Source organism: Schistocerca cancellata, chromosome 6, assembly GCF_023864275.1.
Source record: "Schistocerca cancellata isolate TAMUIC-IGC-003103 chromosome 6, iqSchCanc2.1, whole genome shotgun sequence".
Taxonomy (NCBI): Eukaryota; Metazoa; Arthropoda; class Insecta; order Orthoptera; family Acrididae; genus Schistocerca; species Schistocerca cancellata.
In genome coordinates, this window is record NC_064631.1 from 76,084,423 (window position 1) to 76,104,263 (window position 19,841).

The 19,841-nt window shown below is 42.7% G+C and overlaps 1 non-coding gene across 1 annotated transcript; it reads right to left on the bottom strand.

The window, feature by feature from the left end:
* Positions 1 to 8,178: 8,178 nt before the first annotated feature.
* On the bottom strand, positions 8,179 to 8,262 carry Trnas-gga (transfer RNA serine (anticodon GGA)). Its single transcript is given in 2 exon segments — positions 8,179 to 8,213; positions 8,223 to 8,262. It is a non-coding gene; the product is annotated as a tRNA-Ser (tRNA).
* Positions 8,263 to 19,841: the final 11,579 nt, after the last annotated feature.

Sequence of the window (19,841 nt, forward strand, 5' to 3'; positions counted from 1 at the left end):
TACGTGGCGTTACCAACATAAAAACCTAAACAGCCTACTTACAGACTCAAAAAATTGTTCTAAATCGTCCTTACACATGCTTGCCAAGATTATTAGACGTACAGGGGTAGGTAATTTCGTGAGACAAGTTCTGATTAATTCAGGTGGGCTGAACGGATGTTTCAGGTATTGCTTCCGCCGCAATACTGCACTGTAGACTTGGCCACTGTTTCTATGTTTCGATACAGTGTATCGATACGTGGAACTGTTTCAGTGTTTCGGAACGGTTGTGGTTCACTGTTTCGAAACAGTGGTGTTTCATTCCGCCCCTGTCTCGGACCAGATTCGATCTCGAGCCAGACACAGAAACTGTATCGTTGTTTCAAAATAAGGCTGTTTCAGTCCACCTGTGCCTGGAACGGACTAATTGTATCGAAACAGTGATGTTTCATTCCACTCTGTGTCGGACGAGATTCGAGCTCGGCACAGGTACTGAAACACAACATACCACTTCATGAAACTCTTTCAAGAGTGTCGAAATCTTTTTGACAAGCAATAGCATGAAGCTTAAGATATCCGAAAATAAAGCTTCGTTTCTAGCTGTTTCGAAATGGCGTAACATCTGCTTTATAAACACTAACCAAACAACAAAACAACGCATACTATTCACATACAAAATAATACATATGTGAAAATCATTCAGTTAAATTACACTTTTTTTTATAACATACGCTTCTCTGTTCATGTACAGCAATCATATTAAGAAACGCAAGTAAGCCTACAACATTTTGAATAAAAAAGGCGTAGAGTAACAGTTATCAGACATATACATAAATTTGATGTAGGTATAATTGCAAGCAATCTGTTTGACAAATCACTGATGGTGTAATGGTGTACGGGAAGGACTGAGAAGCATGGTGAATTTATAGTAACGGTTCGAAACACCTTGAAAGACAAAAAAAAATTTCAGTTATATTTTGTTATTCATTCGAATTATTTGGCGTTATTTGTGAGTCTATAGTCACTGTGCCTATTATCCACAATGATTCCCTTTGTGTAGATGGAAATTAGCAGGATGGGTATATTACCCATACTAACGGAATGTGTGTTTCTGCAGTTTGCTCCCACCTCCAGTTCTGTTCGTGGTGGTTCTTCTGTCTTCAGCTATGGCTGTCCTCAACCAATAGAAAAGTATGCAAGTCACGCGACACGAAAGCAGCGCATTGGCTGCAGGAAATACGAACTGCCAAGACGCCTAAGTGATAGTTTCATACTTTCTGCGACATGATTAGCGCTCTCGCACCTCATTTGTGTTTATATGGACATGCTTATACAGTAGACATTTAAGATGATAAAATGTGTAGGTTTATTAGAATACAAAACACAAACTGTTTCACTGTTTCGAAACAACGTATCGGAACATTACATTGTACTGTTTCATTTGTTTCGAAACAATTACGTGTTTCAGTTTGCCCATCTCTACTGCACTGGGCTTGAGAATCCCGATTGTTCAAAGCTGTTCAACATGAATATGTTGTGTTTTATTTTATTCTCTTTTAATGTATACCAGTAAGCAGTTAAAAATGTGTGATAAAATTCCTCTTCTGATTAACAATCTCTTATACTCGATCGCATTCTGGCTTCTGGTTCGTCTTCTAGGTATCCGCACGTGAATTATAGCTTGTTTTCGAGGGGCCAGTTTGGTGGTAAAGCATAGATAAATTGATCAAGCCGCGTCCTCGGATGAATTTCGTTAGTGAAATTTCGTAAAACTTTGAACTTTCGGACAGTGAGGAAGTGTTTATAATCAAATCCGTGTTTGCGCCTCGGCGCAGCGTCTTCACGGCTGCGCCTAGCGCTCTGTTCGCCGTCGTGTCTTGACGCGTGAAGCGCTTCCCGCTGGTAATCCTCCCAAGCGCCATAAGTTGCTGTTGTCGTCCAGGTTTTCACAGTGTGGACTTGTGTTACCAGGAATAAACTCTCGTCTACGGTTATTATTGTTAAATTTTTCTTCAATACGCGAAAGTTGTGACTGTACGGTTGCAATGCCATTCTTTTGTGGTTTGTTGATTTTTATCTGATTTCCCTTGAAATGGTTCAAACAGTGGTATTCGGTTGTGTCCGCGAAGTGCACAGGCACTGTGTAATCGGAATCTCGAGCATTGTTATCAGACGAATTTGTCATTTTTGTGCATGATTCTTCTGTTTGTTCGGTGTTGTTACTAATTTGTTGTTACTGTATTCCACATATTAAGTGTAAGGTTTCAAACTTCTCGGTAACTGCTGTTCTTTTACCTCGGTAACTATTTCGCTGAGGACGACTTCGCTAATTTTCGGCATTATTTCTGCGCTGTCGATTTTTTGTGAGTTTTTAGTTTTCTCAGTGTCGCAATCTAAAACATGTAATCGGTTAGTAGTACCGTCAAACATTGGTTGTAAATCTTCCTTTATTGCTTCCCTGTGTTCGAGTGATAAGCTTTGAATCTTTTTCCTGTCGTTTCGTTCTGTTTCAGGTGTAGACGCGTTTCGCTGTACTTGCGTCACTACGCTGAACACGAAGAGCGTTCACTGTTGTAACAAACTGAGATTGACATGTTGTTGTTGTGGTCTTCAGTCCAGAGACTGGTTTGATGCAGCCCTCCACACTGCTCTATCCTGTGCTAGCATCTTCATCTCCGAGTAATTACTGCAATTTGCTTAGTGTATTCATCTCTTGGTCTACCTTTGCGATTTTTACCCTCCACGCTTCCCTCCAATCCTATATTCGTGATCCCTTGATGCCTCACGACATGTCAATCCAACCGATCCCTCCTTCTAGTCAAGTTGTGCCACAAATTTCTCTTCTCCTCAATTCTGTTCAATACCTCCTCGTCAGTTATGTGATCTACGCATCTAATCTTCAGCATTCTTCTGTAGCACCACATTTCGAAAGCTTCTATTCTCTTCTTGTCCAAACATTTATCGTCCATGTTTCACTTCCATACATGGCTACACTCCATACAAATACTTTCAGAAACGACTTCGTGACACTTAAATCTATACTCGATGTTAACAAATTTTTCTTCCTCAGAAACGCTTTCCTTGCCATTGCCCATCTACTTTTTATATCCTCTCTACTCCGACCATCGTCAGTTATTTTGCTCCCCAAATAACAAAACTCCTTTACTACTTTAAGTGTCTCATTTCCTGATCTAATTCCCTCAGCATCACCCGACTTAATTCGACTACATTCCATTATCATCGTTTTGCTTTTGTTGATGTTCGTCTTATATCCTCCTTTCACGACACTGTCCATTCCGTTCAACTGCTCTTCCAAGTCCTTTGCTGTCTCTGACAGAATTACAATGTAATCGGCGAACCTCAAAGTTTTTATTTCTTCTCCATGGATTTTATTTAATTCCTACTCCGAATTTTTCTTTTGTTTCCTTTGCTGGTTGCTCAATATACAGATTGAATAACATCGGGGACAGAGTACAACCCTGTCTCACTCCCTTCCCAACCACTGCTTCCCTTTCATGTCCCTCGACTCTTATAACTGCCATCTGGTTTCTGTACAAATTGTAAATAGCCTTTCGCTTCTTGTATTTAACCCCTGCCATCTTCAGAATTTGAAAGAGAGTATTCCAGTCAACATTGTCAAAAGCTTTCTCTAAGTCTACACGTGCTATAAACGTAGGTTTGCCTTTCCTAACACATTGACAATCGTTACCAAAAATTCTAAAATTGTAATATGATTTATCGCTCAGAATAAATTTCTAAAAAATTCAGCAACTGAAGATATGACGTTACCGTTGCCTAACGGCAAAATCTAAAAGTCAATTTCTTTTTTATTTCGTCACATGTATTGAATATGTGTCACACCTAATGAATACTCGTAATACGCCAAGTACATGAAAGCATAGACAATTTCACACGTAATAGTTACACTAAAAATAGCTATAAGGAAAGAAACATGAAATTATTAGTACAAAAAAGATGTACTGTGCTGTGTGCTGTAGCAAAAGAAAAAGAAATCTGACTGCTTTTAAAAGTGCCAGCAGACGATCCGAAGCAGCGGTAGACAACTGAAAGTTATTTGCTATGACTGGATCATTCGTTCACAAGCATCAAAATGTTCGCTACTTTTTACTCTAAACTGAATGTAGTGTCCTGTTATGCAAAGGGTGAATTGAAATTACTGTTGCGAATAGCGTGTCTCTGTGCACGGATTTCCATAAAGACAAAACTAACTAGGGTTAAATGTACATTCTTCTATCTTATTTCTTGTGTTTAGCCTTGACCTGCGGCGAATAGTATGGTACTAGTTTTGCACTCATTGTAGTCTTTCGTTTTGTGACTTCAGTTCGGCAATTTCGCTTTGCAGACGTCTTATTTTGTCGAGAGCGTCAGGGGCGTTCGCTACTCCTAGGTCCCTGCGCAGTCTGTCCTTTTCAATTCGAAGCTGTTCGTTCTGGCCAAACAACTTCGCCTGCCCACTGCCAAGGACCAGATCTTGGTTCTAAAAGATGCTCCTATTGTAGTCGAAACTTCGTTCTTTGGAGCTGTTTCTGCAATTCTCCCAAGATGTCATCGGCTACTTGTACCATTTTGGCCCCCACCCTGGCCCTTTTTGGTACTGGATCTCGTAATGAATTAGTGCGTGTGACTGCACCGGTTGTTCTGCCGGTGGGCGTTTCAGAACCATCTCGCCCGAGCGACGTGGCTGTGAGGTTTCACGCCGGGGACGGACCCACACCACCAGCAAAATCTGCCGCCTCCGCCAGCTTTCGCCAATTTGTTTGCTCCAGTTGTCCGCATTTTTGAACGCAGATGCGGGGCTAAGGCTTCTTTAGAGCTTACTCCTCTGCGGAGTCTCCCACCCGACCAGGACGGGCACGAAACGCTTTGTTTTCGCCAAGCCAGCTTCCATGCAGTTGTTCCGTAAGCAGTACTGTCGTTAATGCTGTAAGGGTACACGTGCTGCTGAAATACAGGGTGATTCAAAAAGTATACCACAACTTTAGGAATTTAAAACTCTGCAACGACAAAAGGCACAGCTAAGCACTATCTGTCGGTGAATTAAGGGAGCTATAAAGTTTCATTTAGTTGTACATTTGTTCGCTTGAGGCGCTGTTGACTAGGCGTCAGCGTCAGTTGATGCTAAGATGGTGACCGCTCAACAGAAAGCTTTTTGTGTTATTGAGTACGGCAGAAGTGAATCGACGACAGTTGTTCAGCGTGCATTTCGAACGACGTATGGTGTTAAACCTCCTGATACGTGGCGTATTAAACGTTGGTATAAACAGTCAACTACCCGAGGCGATGGATCGGCCGCCAGGCAGCCCGTGACAGAGCACTTCATCACTGGCCTCCAAGAAGCCCTGATCTTACCCCCTGCGATTAATTTAAAATTCTTATGGGGTTATGTTAAGGATATGGTGTTTCGGCCACCTCTCCTAGCCACCATTGATGATTTGAAACGAGAAATAACAGCAGCTATCCAAACTGTTACGCCTGATATGCTACAGAGAGTGTGGAACGAGTTGGAGTATCGGGTTGATATTGCTCGAGTGTCTGGAGGGGGCCATATTGAACATCTCTGAACTTGTTTTTGAGTGAAAAAAAAAACCTTTTTAAATACTCTTTGTAATGATGTATAACAGAAGGTTATATTATGTTTCTTTCATTAAATACACATTTTTAAAGTTGTGGTATTCTTTTTGAATGACCCTGTATTATTACATTTCACGTAACTTTCCACTGAAGAGATCGCTTGGTGGCAACTGGCCAGCCAAGAATACAGATGTTCTCGAAGAGGGGTAATTTCTTTGCTTTAACGCTAAGAAATATGGTGCAGAGCGGTGCGATGTTCTGGGCAACGCTGTCTTCCGCGACGATCGCACTGGCAAGGGGAGGCGGCGACGTTGAGATCGAAGGTTCACTTCAAACTTTGTGCACCTTTAGCAGGTCGTCAAAACAACGTAGTATGCAAGTTAGTAAGGATCACTACTCTCGCAATTCCGAGAAAATCGCAAGAGAAGATTTAAGCGACTGTTGTGTAGCTGATGTATCTGTGCATAGGTACCGGACGACAGAGTTCATCGTCGTCAAACGGTTAGCATTCGACTAGTGTAAAACGAACGTGTGTGAAGCGATGGTTTGACACTTAATTTTTAATCTATATTTTCTTTCATCACTGCTCATATTATTTAATTTATACGACAATTGAGAGATAATGTAATTTAAAAAACTAAATGTATGACTACTTACTATTTTCGTTTAAATTTCATTATCAGAACAAAGATACTGGTAACTATCGACAGCCCTCCCGGCTGGCGTGCGGTCTAACGCACGGCTTTCCGGGCGGGAAGGAGCGCCTGGTCCCCGGCACGAATCTGCCCGGCGGATTTGTGGCGAGGTCCGGTGAACCGGCCACTCTGTGGATGGTTTTTAGGCGGTTTTCCATCTGACTCGGCAAATGCGGGCTGGTTCCCCTTATTCCGCCTCAGCTACACTATGTCGGCGATTGCTGCGCAAACAATTTTTCTCCACGTACGTGTGCACCACTATTACTCTACCACGCAAACATAGGGGTTACACTCGTCCTGGTATGAGACGTTCCCTGGGGGTCCACCAGGGGCCTAACCGCACAAGAACCCTGGGTTCGGTGTGGGGCGGCGGAGGGGTGAAGTGGACTGCGGTTGTCGTCGTGGGGTTGCGGACCACTGCGGTTGCGGCGGGGACGAAACGTCTCCGTCGTTTCTAGGTCCCCGTTTAACATAAAATTAGATAACCATCGACAGGTAACTGAAGAAACGAGTGGAGTTTTCCTGAAACTGTATGCACGACGCAATTTGGGAAATCCTTTATACACGCAGTCCGGTAAGGTAACCGGAACTACTTCGCACCTCGACCCTTCGAGCTGCAGACATAAGAGGCAAGCCTCATTTGACAGTTAACATGCGTAGCGGGTAGACGTTGCTGACGCAGCAAGAAGGAATAGTGTAGGTGGAAAGTTTTTGAACGCACTCTTGTACTACCAAATGAAGGATTGAGCGGAAGTCGAACCATCGCCTCACACACACACACACACACACACACACACACACACATCAGTCTTACAGTGCCACTTGACCACCATACTCTATCATGCCCGGCACCCATGCCCAGGTACATCAGTTAGACAATAAGTGCGTAAAACCTGTCTTACGATTTTCTCGGAACTGCCAGAGTAGTGCAGCTTACTACTTGCACATTATGTTGTTTTAATGACCTGCTGAAGGTGTACAAAGTTGGAAGTAAATCGGTGATCCCAACGACGCATCCTCCCCTTGTGGCCACTGACGGCGAAAACGCCTGTGGATGTGATTTAGTAGTTCAGACAGTGCTTATCGCACAGGATAAGTCGCACGATATGTAACGCGAGGATTTTTCACTGAGGCTCCGATGAATTTAATTGTGATAACTGAATTGGCGATATTTGAGTTATTCTTAGAAACTAAATTATTGCTCGACTTTTGTGAATTTTTCCACCATCAAGTAGTGTTAAAATAGGAAGGCCGTACATTCAGTCAGAGATACTCAGGGCCTACGAACGATCAACAAAAATCGTTTATGTTTAGGTGATTAATTTTTTTTAAAATTTTTGCCCTGATTTATGTGAATACCCCATGACGCTGTAGTTACAACCAGCTTCCCTCGGGTTTGAAAGAGACTGGAGGATGGACAGAACAACTACTTTCGAGGGACACAGAAGGCTGATAGTTTAGGGATTCTCCACGCCGCAGTGGACGCGGCCGCCCCACCCTTGTCACATTCTGCCTGTGGACTCGTGGAACAGCAGGCGCGTGGGGGGGTAACAGCAAGATATCCGATGTGAAGAAACAGTACACCAGTTGCGTTAAAAAAGAATTTCTAACGCAGGTAGTGTACTGTTTCTTTACATCGTCATTCTTCAAAAGCAGTTACTAAAAATAATGAGCCGGCCGTTGTCGCCGACCCGTTCTAGGCGCTTCAGTCCGGAACCGCACTGTTGCTACGGTCGCAGATTCTAATCCTGCCTTGGGCGTGGATGTGTGTGATGTCCTTAGGTTTAGGCAGTTTCTAAGTCTATGGCTCAAATGGCTCTGAGCACTATGGGACTTAACAGCTGAGGTCATCAGTCCTCTAGAACTTAGAACTACTTAAACCTAACTAACCTAAGGACATCACACACATCCATGCCCAAGGCAGGATTCGAACCTGCGACCGCAGCGGTCGCGCGGTTCCAGACTGAAGCGCCTAGAACCGCTCGGCCACTTGGGCCGGCTTCTAAGTCTACGGGACTGATGACCTCAGATGTTTAGTCCCATAGTGCTTAGAGCCATTTCAACCATTTCTTTTTAAAAAATAATGAACAAAAATATAAATGAAAAAATTGGTCTTTGCAGTGGGAGGAGACGTGTGAGAGGAAATGCTGACCTAATCGGAGCTGGGCGCTAGCAAAGAAAACTGCAACGTTTAACTGCACCACGCAATTTTGACACTGCATCTGCCAGGACTCTGAGATTTGCAGAAATGAAAAAAAGACAGGGAGCTTGACATGAAGTGTTCCACACAGAAGCGATATGTGACTAAGCCGAATAACGGAACCATCGGTTTCCTTTCATTGCGCCACTTACCTGCAGTTATCATTGTTAGCAAAGTTGTTAGCGCCAAACGTGAACGTGCATCGTTTTTGTTTCAGTTCTCGCTCTGAGGGGGACAAGTAGGTTGCTAGCTTGTAGACGTACAGAATATATAAAAATAAATCAATACTTAAATATACAGCACTAGAACTGGTGCTATATTTACAATGTGCAGACGATAATGTCTGTTTCTTTTTGTAATTTTTGTTTTGTTTTTTCCGACACGTCGATACGTATTGTGCCGTGGCGGCGGTATTCCCGATCGATTCTCGATCGTTGGGCCTCCGAGTGGTGTTTCTTTGTCCGCCTCCTGGCGGCGGGTGGCGCCGTCTCTGCCCGGTGGCGAGTGCACGGACAGTCAAGTCTGGGCGCGAGCATTGCCTTCTGTGTCGGACGGTGGTTCCCTCCGCGCTGTCGCTGACCGGGCCTTACTCGCTTCTCCCCGGGTTACTCGCTACTCCCCGGATCGGTGGTTGGAGTCGTCGCCTGATTACCAGCTTTCCTGCCCTGTCTGACTGCGCCTTGCTGATGTCTGGGTGACGATACTCTTGCTGGCTCACCTTTACCGCGGCGATTTCCCTGGACCGCGCCTTGGCAGGAGCTTGTGGCTGTGCTGCTCCCGGATATACACTCCTGGAAATGGAAAAAAGAACACATTGACACCGGTGTGTCAGACCCACCATACTTGCTCCGGACACTGCGAGAGGGCTGTACAATCAATGATCACACGCACGGCACAGCGGACACACCAGGAACCGCGGTGTTGGCCGTCGAATGGCGCTAGCTGCGCAGCATTTGTGCGCCGCCGCCGTCAGTGTCAGCCAGTTTGCCGTGGCATACGGAGCTCCATCGCAGTCTTTAACACTGGTAGCATGCCGCGACAGCGTGGACGTGAACCGTATGTGCAGTTGACGGACTTTGAGCGAGGGCGTATAGTGGGCATGCGGGAGGCCGGGTGGACGTACCGCCGAATTGCTCAACACGTGGGGCGTGAGGTCTCCACAGTACATCGATGTTGTCGCCAGTGGTCGGGGGAAGGTGCACGTGCCCGTCGACCTGGGACCGACCGCAGCGACGCACGGATGCACGCCAAGACTGTAGGATCCTACGCAGTGCCGTAGGGGACCGCACCGCCACTTCCCAGCAAATTAGGGACACTGTTGCTCCTGGGGTATCGGCGAGGACCATTCGCAACCGTCTCCATGAAGCTGGGCTATGGTCCCGCACACCGTTAGGCCGTCTTCCGCTCACGCCCCAACATCGTGCAGCCCGCCTCCAGTGGTGTCGCGACAGGCGTGAATGGAGGGACGAATGGAGACGTGTCGTCTTCAGCGATGAGAGTCGCTTCTGCCTTGGTGCCAATGATGGTCGTATGCGTGTTTGGCGCCGTGCAGGTGAGCGCCACAATCAGGACTGCATACGACCGAGGCACACAGGGCCAACACCCGGCATCATGGTGTGGGGAGCGATCTCCTACACTGGCCGTACACCACTGTTGATCGTCGAGGGGACACTGAATAGTGCACGGTACATCCAAACCGTCATCGAACCCATCGTTCTACCATTCCTAGACCGGCAAGGGAACTTGCTGTTCCAACAGGACAATGCACGTCCGCATGTATCCCGTGCCACCCAACGTGCTCTAGAAGGTGTAAGTCAACTACCCTGGCCAGCAAGATCTCCGGATCTGTCCCCCATTGAGCATGTTTGGGACTGGATGAAGCGTCGTCTCACGCGGTCTGCACGTCCAGCACGAACGCTGGTCCAACTGAGGCGCCAGGTGGAAATGGCATGGCAAGCCGTTCCACAGGACTACATCCAGCATCTCTACGATCGTCTCCATGGGAGAATAGCAGCCTGCATTGCTGCGAAAGGTGGATATACACTGTACTAGTGCCGACATTGTGCATGCTCTGTTGCCTGTGTCTATGTGCCTGTGGTTCTGTCAGTGTGATCATGTGATGTATCTGGCCCCAGGAATGTGTCAATAAAGTTTCCCCTTCCTGGGACAATGAATTCACGGTGTTCTTATTTCAATTTCCAGGAGTGTAGGTTACAGGGAAGTACTTTTCCGTCCTCGGAAGTTTGGTGCCGTTTCTGTGTTTCAGCGTGCTATGGCTAAGAACACTATCTTCGTTGTTATGACTGTGTCGGATACGTGGGAAATGCCCAGTGTTGGTGCTTCTCGGCACATTATGGGGTGATGTACCTTACTTAGTGTGTTTTTCTTGGCGTTCTATTGTACGTTGCAGAACTTTGTTTAACCTTTTCCCTCCTTACTCTTCTGCAGAGTGCCTTTGGATCCTGTCGCCTGTAATTTCGCTTGTGCCAAGTTCCGGGGTTTTGGGGGATAATTAATTAAATTATCTTTTGCAATTTATCGGATTCTGTGTGTTTGTCTGGTTTTTTTGGTGGCCTGTGTCCGTACGATTTCCCGTTTCCTCGCCCGGGCGTCGTACGTAAAGTTTAAGGTGAGTGAATTTGGGAAGTTCCCGTCCAGTGGTTCGGTGGGCCACGTGACGAATTGTTTTTTGTGCACCCTGCCTGTCCTATCTCCCTGGCTTAAGGTTGACTCCTCTGTGCCCGTGCGCGAGTGTGTGTGTGAGCGACGGTGATCGTTTACTGACGTGTTTACCGTTTCTTGCCGACTTCTCTGCATAGACTGCCGAATCTGTTATTTTGTGCATGCCATGTTATAGTTGCTTCAAGTTGGTTCGCACACTCCCCTTGGTAATGACATCTGCGCACCTATGGGATCGAATAATGTTTTAAACTATTGTAAGCTGGCGGTTGTCGCCGTGTGTGTTAAATTTTAACTTATATTTGACTTTTGGTGTAATTGTATTTTGTTAACTGAGCTAATTTTATCTTCCCTACTGCTGCGACGTCAGAAAAAAATTTTGACAATCACAATTTTAATCTTGCCTGTGAAGCCATATTTGTGGAGACTTGTTATTTAAATTTCATTGTATTCCCAGCTCGCCCTTTGCTACTGTATTAAAAGTGTTTGTTGTTTTGATTAATCGCAGCTGCTTGCCTTAAAGAAGTAAAGCTGATTTTGAAACATTGAGAATTAGTGTAACTGTTCACTCCAATAAAGCCACCCTGTTAAAAGAAAAGTTTTGGTGCTACCATTTGTTCCACACTTGTTCCCCTTCCATGGCTCACCTATCTGTCGATATATCGCCACATCGCTAATATTTTTTCGATAGATCGAGGGCCATAAATCACGGTCCTTTAAAAATCGAGAGATGGGTTTCCAGAGATTTTTAAAAATATCAGCAGTCCTAGTCCGCAGGGCCCGACGGCAGCTGGCCGGAGGCTGGTTGGGCGCCGAGCGGCGGCGGCGGGGGGCGGCAGCTCGGGCCGGACACAGGGTTCCCGGGCTGCCTCGAATGCTCTCACGTCCGGGCGCTCACAGTCCCGCGGCCGAGAGCAGAGCAGCTGGAGGCGGAGGTGCGACCACCGCTACTGACCGTGGCAGCTGCGGGTGAGCACTAGGGGCAGCAGCACCACCACCACGTGACACACACTAGCGTCCCAGTTCATTTGATCCAAGTAAACTGAAATGTTCAGTAATGTATATTGCGCTATACAGGGAAAAGAGAGGCAAGATAAAAATTTACACCAGAAACTGACAAGGGAGATGAGGTGACGACATGAAATCCCGTCGATAAGAAACTATGTGAGACACGATTAGTCAACTTGCTGTTGTTGTGTTCTTCAGTCCGAAGACTCGTTGTAAGAGGTCCAAACCAGAGATGGGGGATCCGCTCTTGAACTAATTCATAGAGTTCAATCTTTCAAATGAGTGAACAATCAGTGATTCAGAAAAAAAGAACGGTAGCTCCAAACGTTTCCCACGGCAGAGAGAGAGAGAGAGAGAGAGAGAGAGAGAGAGAGAGAGAGAGACGGAGCATATCAGCAGCGCCTCTGCTGGTCAGAGCACAGTGCACGCCACACAACACAGCCAGCGCCGGCCTCTGCCCTGCTTCTACCTTGGCTGCCTGCATTGTGCAGTGCCCCATTGGATTTTGTGTTTCACATATGCCGTGCCGTCTCTGTGCGTCGTCTGCCGCGCAGTGTCTGGCGCAGCGTAACTTCGCATCGCAGTCTGTCGGCGATCGTTTCAGTCGCATGTCCTGCCCTCTGGGCAGTTGATGCGAGCAACAGGACAGAGAGCCACCTAGCGGATAACATTGGAACTACTTGCAACAACCTGCTCGCAAGGGAATGGACGATTTGTCTCGGAGTGGGTGAGTTCACCGCTCCCCCCACCCTCGGAACTCGCCCGCTCAACGCTCACCCCACTGTCTCGACTCTAGCCAGAGCGTTGAGCAAAGCGACTCAGGTGTCACTGTGGTCTCTGCGGTCTCAGCTCACGCAGTAATACAGCTCGCGGCTCGACCTGCTCGACTCAGCGCCTCTGCATCGGAGTTCGTCCCTACTGGATATTGTTCTTCGTAGTAATACCGCTATGTATATTACATTATTATGTTATGTATACATCAATGGTTTTTATTTTATTTTTATTTGTTTAAACTGATTAGATTAGGTTCCTGATGACTCCTCTTACTATAGGATTTTTATTATGGACACTCGAACTTACGCTTTAATTACGAGCGAACCATTAAACGTATCGCAAAATGTGATACACCAATATTTTCCTTGTTTTATTCTGCGTAAGGCTATATGCAGCACTTTCGTTTTACAGTCAAATTTATATATTTTTTTCTTATTCTGGTACGGATTTTGCGATTTTAGACGTCTTCGGAAGGAAACGTTCACTTTAAAAATATATGGCTTGCGATGTATTTGTATGAGGTTAATGAAATTTTAATACATTATAGCCAAATATATTGTTAATGTAAATCTCAAGTTACAACATTTTCCGATCACCCAAAAAACCACGCTAGTGCAAAATAAATCAATAATCAAAAACTTTGTCATATCGTGGAAATTTCAATAAACAATACAAAATTCTTACTCATTATCTGTGTTACTTCAAAATAGGATCAAATAAGATCAAAATACAGGTATAGTACTGGAATAAACCAAGTTTAAAGGGCAATGTGCCTTCCATTTATTTTCTATTGTAAATGAGTGGTGAGTCACGAAAAAGAGCTAATTCATTTCAGGGAGTGAACAGTTCAGATCCAATCTCTGAAAAGAACAGTTTTGCCCATCTCTAGTCCGAACAGATGTAATTTCGATGTATTGCTCATGCGCTGCCTGCGATATGCAAGGTCTCTGACCAGAGAGCAGTGTTGACTGCAGTGCGAACTGTGTAGCTGTAGCAGTAAGTTGTCGCTAGTCTGGAGTCTGCTCTGGTCTGGTGTATCGTGTTGGCTGGCCCGGTCGCGGTGCAGCGATGCCGGAGTCTGAGTATTATTGTACAAGGTAAGAAGCAGCTTCGCGCATATGTAGTAATGCTATCTCAAGTCGGATGTAAATGTTTTAAAACTCTCGTAATAATAATCTTCCTCATAAAAAGTAACTTTTAACAACCATTCATTTCAATTTAAAGAATCTGCTAATTTCTCCCATCCATGATCATCCCGATTATTGAAATAGAAAAATCAGTTGCTTTCTTTCATAAATGACAGATAGGTCGGCCAGCATTGCACAGAGCTGTGCCGGAAAAATTTATTGTAAAAGCAGATATATCCGGCGACTTCATTGAGGTAAGAATTTTTCCTTTTTTTATTCAGAATGATCTTTCAGGGCCATGACGTAGCACTGCTGTCGTCCAAAATTTACCAGGTTAAATTTACAGTGAATTATTGAAAAGTCATAAGTGAGCGACAATTTAATTGAGAGGTTAGTTACATTGTTTTATTACCAGGTTACCGAATTTTTTTTTATTGGGACGTTACACTGAATGTGAACGACATAGTTATAATTTTTACTGTTGAGAGGTTTAGGAATTTTTCTGTTTTGAGGTTACGCTAAATGTGAATGAATTTTGAGCTTAGATTAAATCAGAATTAATTTTGTTGTGAGGTTAATGTGAAAAGAATTTTGTAGGGAGGTTGCAAATGAGAAAGAATTTTGTTTTGAGGTTACACTAAAATTAGAATCTTTATCCACAATATTTAATTATTATTTTTTGTGGGGAGGCTACACTTGGGGACAACCGGCCAGGATCGTATTTCTTTGTGAATTTCTGAGAAGTAGTCATATATCTGCTCTTATTTACTTAAATGTAGTTTGCATCTGGCGCAACGCATTTACTAATTTGTCACTCTTTCTTTCACAGATCATCGGCAATTTATTGCTCTTTGTTGTAATTGTATTTGTTCCATTTTTGCTTTGACTTTGTTTCATTTTGTGCTTAATTTTGATTTGTGAAAAATGCCGCGAAAAACTGTTAACAGTACATCGCGATGTGCAATGAGTGAAATAGCCGACTCGAATAATTTGACCGATAATACTTGCGACACTCAGTGTAATAATGATAATCCCCTAATTACAGATAATCAGTGTGTGCCGATCACTAGTAATGATTTTGATCCTAATGATGAACAAACAAATTCAATTATGTCCACAGTAAATGTAACAATTGATGACGCGGCACGTTCCGTTACAATGAACGCTGTCCAGTTTGACACGTCTGACTTCCAAAATTTACGTAGTGAACAGATAAATGTTTCTAACGAAGATGAACAATGTACTCAAAGTACGTCAAATTTATTAGATTCCGATTAGCAAACCTTTTCAAGAATCAGAAGATGACCTAATGGTTGCACAAAACGTGACAAGTGCACATACACCATCATACAGCACAGAAAATACAGCAGCTAATTTTAGTATGGATCAAGTTATGGCATTATTACTACAACTCAATGAAAAATACGACAACCAGAACAAACAACTTAAAGAAAATATCAAACAACAACTTAATGAGTCGAACAAACAACTTAAGGAAAAGCAAGACAACAATTTCAAACAGCTTAGTGAACAGATTACAGCCATTGCCGTGCAATGTCACGATACTAAAGAACAATTACGTGAGGAAATTAAGGCTTGTTCTAGGAATAGTAGTGAAGAAATTAGATCCGTTGCTCAAGAATTAAGTAGTACACATGCAGCCACAACTAAATTACTTAGAGATGAAATTAGTGCAGTCGCTAAACAATGTTCTGAAAACGCAACACAGCTACGCGACGAGTTTAAATTAATGTCAGCAGAACTTTCACGCACACTGGATGCGAAAGTAGACGCGAAATTTGACCAACAGAACAGCCAAATTGACGAACGTTTGAATCACCACTCACAAAGCAGTGAAATGCGTTACCGTAAATTTATACAGGAACAGAATAAAGTAAAGCAACAAGTCATGGAAACAATTACTGCACAGAGACAGGAAGATAAGCGTAAATTATTTACGAAAGCAAAAACATACGTGGACAACAATACTGCTACAGTATCGGACGAAATCAAACAGTTGAACACCGAATTGCATGATGAAATCTCCGATCTTAAAACAAAAACAGACACACACACATTAGAGTTTCAGACAATGACTAACAGACTTGAAAAGTTGGAACTTACTCAGAATCCGGATGCCATCAAAGCAAATGTTAAAAAATTGAACAAAAACACACATAAAATACAAAAACAAATTAATGCTTGTGATACTAAAAACGATGATCAGGTAAAAGTACTGACTGAAAAATATGATGAATTGGCCAGTCGTATTGATGTTATCGAAAATAATAATGAAACCAAAACAGACGATACATCACCAATTTCGTTTAATCAAACACCCGAATTCCAAAATTTACAGCAGATAATCAGTGAGATAGGTTCGTCCAATAATACATTACGTAGAAAACTGCCAACTTTACAGCAAGAAGTGACAGAGATGAAAAATGTTTCAGCCTCTAACACGGCACAGCATACGCCATATTCCGAACATTTCTCACACTCACACAGCCTGTATAATTTAGGTAATTTACAGAGAGTACGTGAGTTAGATTCTGAACAGTCACAGACAAACGGATTATCATATAATCCTGAACCTGTTCAGACATTCAGTAAGAAAATAAAAGTTATTTAAGAATGACAGAACACAGATTCACCCTTTTGACGGGATACGACAATTTATTTTTGTACTTTCACCAGCTTGGCCTGTAATGCAGAAACTAGCATTGGACTGGATACAACAATTTGCTTTTGAATTTTCACCGGCATTGCCTGTAACGCAGAAACTAAAATTTATTTGCAGCACGTAATTGACCTTGGGGGATTCATTACACTTCGATGAATATGTGCTGAAGCGTGCACAGGGCCCCGAGCCGTAGTAGTGCTATTTCATCTTTAGTTTTCTGCACTGCTGCCTTCTCTTCTACTATACTTTATATCTATCAAAAAAGCTCTTCAACTATCGATCTATCTAGGATTAAGAATGAGTAAAGAAATCTGATATGACGAGTTTTACCGAAAGTGACAGTTTTCATTAGACGCTCCAGAAATGACAACCACGAGAACTTTAATACCAGACAAAAATTTTAATCATCAGTATGTACAAAATTTTCAGCTATCGCAGACGCATTTTGGCAACAATAGAGTCTTTTTCCCCACAACAGCAACAAAACCAGCCGGTTAGCATAGCTAACCAACAATGTAGTCTGCAAGGTCAGCCAAGCTTTAATGTTTCGCCGCCTACACGTATAGCGTCGGCCACACCAAATAGCAACGCACAGCAGCAAGGAAATCACTTCGTACAGAAAACACACCATTTCAACTCATATCGCAATGCACCGTATAGTAATGACTATCATGACAGACGTAAAAGTAATGAGCACAATTTTCAGCGTACGTTTAATAACAGTCGGTCTTACCAACAGCAGAATCATCCGCAACAACAGATTATCATGAATGAACCAGACAGTAGGTATTGGCCAAGTTTTAGCGTCATGTAAAATCTGCCAGAAAGCTAAGTCAGACACGACTTCACATATTCCTCCGTTACATCCCATTGTACCTGTTAAATTGAGACACATGGCCGCTGTAGACAGTTTTGGTCCGATTCCCAGAACTAATAGAGGTTTTTGTTACATCTTTGTCGCTGTTGAACTCACTTCGAAATTTGTAACGTTCACACCGTTACGCAAAGCTACTGCTAAATCTGTTTCGAATGCATTTGTAAAACATTTTCTATTTCGTGTAGGGCATGTATTGAAAGTAATTTCCGACAGTGGACCACAATTTCGATCTGCTATGTGGACACGTATGTTACGAACAAGAAACATTTCTCCGATTTATATATCCAAGTATCACGCTTCTTCGAACCCTTGTGAACGACTAATGAAAGAAATTTGTAAACTATGTAGAATATACTGCTATAAAAAGCATATTGATTGGGACACACACATACTGTCATTCCAGGATGTAATTAACTCGATACCAAATGAATCTACTATGCTATCTCCGACTGTTATACTGAAAAATGTTGAACCACCTAACAAAATTAAAGAATTAGTATCCTTTCCTACATCTCGTCGACTACGACACCATGAAATAATTGACATTGCGCTGAACAACATCAAACGTGCCGCAGAGCGCCGGAGAAGACAGCAAAAACAGGTTTGTACACGCCGTGATTTTCACATTGGACAGAAGGTATTAGTATGCACACATTATTTATCCAACAGAGGAAAGAGCAGATGTAGTAAATTTTAGCTTCTATACGCAGGTCCATATCGAATTCGCAGCATTCCTCACCCCAATGTAGTACACGTCGAAACTTAGAGAACCAGAAAAAGCAAAGGCAATCACCATGTCTCCAATATTAAACCCTTCATTGAATAAACATACTTTATATCACACTGTAATGCCATTTCCTGATTTTTATACGACCTCTAATGCAATTATATTTATATGAGCAATTACTGATGATTATCGTATTTTTTCTTGGCAAGTGCCCGGCAAGGTAAGGTTAGCAGGTCGCTTTTCTTGTCGTTACACATCAGACCGTGCACATTTTCCATTTTTCGTGTATGTATGATTGTTTTCCTGTTTTGTTTGTATGCACTACGAAATAAGATATAACAAACACCAGTTGACTTTGACACTTTGCCTTATGATATCTCAACATCGTGACTATTTTACATTTTTTTGCTACTACATTATGATACTGTGTGTACATTTTTGCACCTGAACACTATGTTTTTGACATAATACGTTTTCTGTCATGCTATGCTGTATGCTTAATTATATCACTAGAAACAAGTTTTTATTTAATGGGTATATGATTTAAATGCAAGATATTAATTCTTATTCATCATTTTCAGAAAGCAATAACGTGTAAAGGAAATAACTTAAACAAACCACAGTGAATTACTATGAAATGGGAATTTCACCTTCGGAATGAACGAAATAAAATGTAATACCAAGTCATGAAGAGTAAATGGATCAGAATTAACAAGCAGTCTTAAGTAATTATTTTTCTTTCAGAATACGAGGCGATTGATGCAGGCTGTCAGACAGAACTACACATCTTAGTTTTAGTGATGAAATATGCTAGAAATAAGAAACTCTATACTATGAACAGTTGTATGAAGTAAATGGTAATATGAATATTGAATAATGAAGTGTCTTTTTTGCAGATGATAATGAATGATAATGAATAGTTATATGAAGAATATGGTAATATGAATAATGAAGTTTTTCTTTGCAGGTGATGATAGTGACGAATTTTATATGGCCACTTAACGCACCACTTTTAAGTTTTTCTTTGCAGATAAGGATAATGATGAAGTTTATATATTTACTGTTAGTAGTTATTTAAGTATTTGTAGTAGTTCGTTTTGACAGGATGTCTTATATCGCATGGTATAATGACTGAATGTTTTGGAAAGGACAGCTAGAGTACATACATATTGAGTACACGTTTCATTACCTGTTAATTCTAAGTTCACTACTTTTCAGCATAACATGCGTTTCTTCTTTCAGCTGAATAATCCATTTTGTATTTTTGCCAGGAGAAGCTATTCATGAAATTAATGTGCTATAAGCAGTTAATTATTAAACCTGTTCTAGTACTTGCATTTTTTTACCCATTTGTGTGTGTCATTCATGAATGTGATCACATATACTCTACTTGTTTCATAACCTTGCTACAGCTGACTCATGACGAATGACGCTACTAATCCTTATTTGCAGCAATAAGTCAAAAGCAAATATTTTCATGCCCCAGCAATTAATTATCGA